The sequence below is a fragment of the Lithobates pipiens genome, unplaced genomic scaffold (genome assembly GCF_037356315.1).
Source record: "Lithobates pipiens isolate NorthernLeopardFrog02 unplaced genomic scaffold, aLitPip1_a1.2 Scaffold_8, whole genome shotgun sequence".
In the NCBI taxonomy this organism is placed as follows: domain Eukaryota; kingdom Metazoa; phylum Chordata; class Amphibia; order Anura; family Ranidae; genus Lithobates; species Lithobates pipiens.
In genome coordinates this window covers 583,228,321-583,232,406 of record NW_027507903.1, presented here as the reverse complement: position 1 = coordinate 583,232,406, position 4,086 = coordinate 583,228,321, and positions in this window count along the sequence as shown.

The window sequence follows — 4,086 nt, the reverse complement described above, 5'->3', positions numbered from 1 at the left end:
TTTGAGCCAGCAGGGAAAAAGCTGCAGTAACAGTTCGATGCTGTATCCACATAGACGAGTATGCATGTTTATTTTTTGTAATTCAACACTTCTCTTTTAACCAATTAACAACCGGCCCATAGCCGATTAACGGCTTCAGGGCGGTTGTTTAACTCTGAGAATTTCACTCTCGCGCGCCCCCTGGGGCACGCACTCGAGAGCATCCGTGACCGCCGGGTCCATCGCAGCCGTTTACCACGTGACGGAGCGATCACTAAAACAAACCAGCGTCGTGTTATGCCCCCGGTTCCTCCCTCCCCTCTGTGTACCGATCGGTACAGCGAAGGGGGAAGAGATCGGTGTCAGCAGCGATGTGGGCTGCATCTGCAGTGACCACAGTGCTGTTCACCGAAAATTAACCCCTCAATTCCCTGCCAATACTCTGCAATACCCAATACCCTGCCAATACTCTGCAATACCCTGCCAACACTCTGCAATACCCTGCCATACCCTGCCAATACTCTGCAATACCCTGCCAATACCCTGCAATACCCGCCAATACTCTGCAATACCTGCCAATACTCTGCAATACGCACCAATACCCTGCCAATACTCTGCAATACCCTGCCAATACTCTGCAATACCCGCCGATACTATGTAATACCCGCCAATACTCTGCAATACCCGCCAATACTCTGCAATATCCAATACCCTGCCAATACTCTGCAATACCCTGCCATTTTTAATTTTTTTATTTCAGGCTTCCCAGCCTAGAGGTGAGATGTGGGGTCTTATTGACCCTATATCTCACTGTAAAGAGTTTACATTCCCTGCATGTTGGGCCTCTGTATGTGGCCGTGCTGTGTAAAAGTCTCACACATCTCTTACTATAGCCGATTAACGGCTTCAGGGCGGTTGTTTAACTCTGAGAATTTCGCTCTCGCGCGCCCCCTGGGGCACGCACTCGAGAGCATCCGTGACCGCTGGGTCCATCGCAGCCGTTTACCACGTGACGGAGCGATCACTAAAACAAACCAGCGTCGTGTTATGCCCCCGGTTCCTCCCTCCCCTCTGTGTACCGATCGGTACAGCGAAGGGGGAAGAGATCGGTGTCAGCAGCGATGTGGGCTGCATCTGCAGTGACCACAGTGCTGTTCACCGAAAATTAACCCCTCAATTCCCTGCCAATACTCTGCAATACCCTGCCAATACTCTGCAATACCCTGCCAATACCCTGCCAATACTCTGCAATACCCTGCCAATACCCTGCCAATACTCTGCAATACCCTGCCAATACTCTGCAATACCCTGCCAATACTCTGCAATACCCTGCCAATACTCTGCAATACCCAATACCCTGCCAATACTCTGCAATACCCTGCCAACACTCTGCAATACCCTGCCATACCCTGCCAATACTCTGCAATACCCTGCCAATACCCTGCAATACCTGCCAATACTCTGCAATACCCGCCAATACTCTGCAATACGCACCAACACCCTGCCAATACTCTGCAATACCCTGCCAATACTCTGCAATACCCGCCAATACTCTGCAATACCCGCCAATACTCTGCAATACCCGCCAATACTCTGCAATATCCAATACCCTGCCAATACTCTGCAATACCCTGCCAATACTCTGCAATACCCTGCCATTTTTAATTTTTTTATTTCAGGCTTCCCAGCCTAGAGGTGAGATGTGGGGTCTTATTGACCCTATATCTCACTGTAAAGAGTTTACATTCCCTGCATGTTGGGCCTCTGTATGTGGCTGTGCTGTGTAAAAGTCTCACACATGTGGTATTGCCATACTTGGGAGTAATAGCAGAATGTGTTTTGGGGTGTAATTTGTGGTATGCATATGCTGTGTGTGAGAAATAACCTGATAATATGACAATTTTGTAAAAAAAAAAGGAAAAAAATCTTGATTTTGCAAAGAATTGTAGGAAAAAATGACAACTTCAAAAACCTTACCATGCCTCTTACTAAATACCTTGGAATGTCTTCTTTCCAAAAAGGGGTCATTTGGGGGGTATTTGTACTTTTCTGGCATGTTATGGTCTCAAGAAATGAGATAGGCCGTCAGTCCTTCGGATGTGATAAATTTTCAGATATTGGCACCAATGCTTGTGGACTCTATAACTTTCACAAAAAACAAATAATATCCACCAATTTGTACTTATTTTTACCAAAGATATGTAGTAGTATAAATTTTGGCCAAAATGTATGAAGAAAAATGACTAATCTGCTAAATTTTATAACAGAAACAAAGAAAAAATCTTTTTTTTACAGAATTTTCGTTTTTTTTTATTTTATAGCACAAAAAATAAAAAACCCAGCGGTGATTAAATACCACCAAAAGAAAGCTCTATTTGTGTGAAAAAATACAGTACAGTGTTGCATGACTGAGTAATTGTCATTTAAAATGTGAGAGCACCGAAAGCTGAAAATTGGTGTGGTTATTAAGGGTGTTTAAGTGCCCAGTGGTCAAGTGGTTAATTTAAACTCATAGCAGGAGCTCTGGGAGGAGGAACAGAGGTGAATCACTGTTGAGAGGTGCAGGGAGAGTTGAGCTGAAGGAGAAAGTGAGCCCAGAAGTACTTCAGTGCTTCTGCTGTAAACTTTGAGGATGAATTTCCCCACAGTGCCTGTGGCTATATAGGTTAGTGAGGGCTTGTTAAGAATATATAAATACTTGAAAGCCCGAGTAAGTTCAGCTACACTTTTCTTTTAATTAATTGCCCAGCAGTAAAAATAAAAAAACAGCTCTTACTGCATTACTCACCCTGTCTCTGGCTCTGTCATCCACAGACTCACTGCTCTATGATCCAGTGAAAGTTTTCTTTCAGGTTGAGCTCAGGTCATCAAGGACCCATCCCTGGCCTTGTGTCATTACATGGCACCACTCTCTGCAGCATTCAGGACTGCTTATTGCCACAGGAAATAGATTGGTGATGCCACATGACTGGACTGAAAACAAAAGGAAATAATGTACAGTGTATATCAATGTAAAAAGTAAAACTAGAAAGGTGATGGGGGTCCCCCATACTGGAGTTGGTCTTTAAACTTAGGTTAGGTTCTGGTGGGTTTCTGTGGATATGCTACAGTTCCTTTTCCAATGCCATTGACCACTTTTACATGAATTAAGAAGAAGAAATCTCTCAAGCATGCAATCAGAAGACAGCATAAACATGCTATTTTGGTGGAGTTGAGAAGGGTATGAGTTTCTGTCGGGCTTTATCTTTGTCTGCTTCCCTTTTGGGGAGAGTCTCCTCAATTCCTGTCCCAATGGCGGTGAAACTGGGAAGTGAAAGGGGATGTTCTTAGCAAGGACTAAGTCAGCAGTGAAAAGCTGAAGGAGGTTCTGGCCTTCACCCAAAACCTGAAAGAGGTCCGGGCCCTCACCCAATCTATCCAAATCGAAAAAAAAGTTTTTTTCTGGAGTTCAATATCAATAAAACTTTTGCTTTCTAATGGCCGTATTTGTCACTTATTTATCTCTTTTTTGTGGAGGAGCCAGGTTTTTCATGCTGGTGTCTTTCAGGGTAGGAACTTAAAGTATGTGATATTAAAATAAAAATCTGGTTGTTATAGGGAACAAGGACAGTTCCTCCTTCACATGCACAAAACCCCGAGGACCAAATTCATATCCATTTACTTATGCTTCCTTTACTTTCAGCAAAACAAGACAGAAGGGGTTAAACTATAGCCCAACACCTTACATACCGCTAACTGCTATGTTGGCCATCAACCTCAAGGGTTAAACCACATTGAAAATACCTTCACAATTTATCTAGTACAGTCCAACTCGAGTCTGCGTGGCTAATCTGACATTATTATCTGGATCATTTGGACAAAGCGCATAAAATTGACAAAGAAGGGAAATTAGTGCATTTGGTGGAAGAAAAACAGGTGAAAGTGGTTAGAATTTTTATAGGCCATTCTTTCAGTTTGGATACACCCGTACATTGAAACTTATTGTGTTCCCCCCTCAGTAGTGGAAAATTGGATTCTTCCACTATGAAAGCGGTAAGACAGGGATTAAGTCCTCGTTCCTCGCAGTTCTGGCTTCTGGGGCGTTCTGCTTTGGCTGAAATCCAGCTG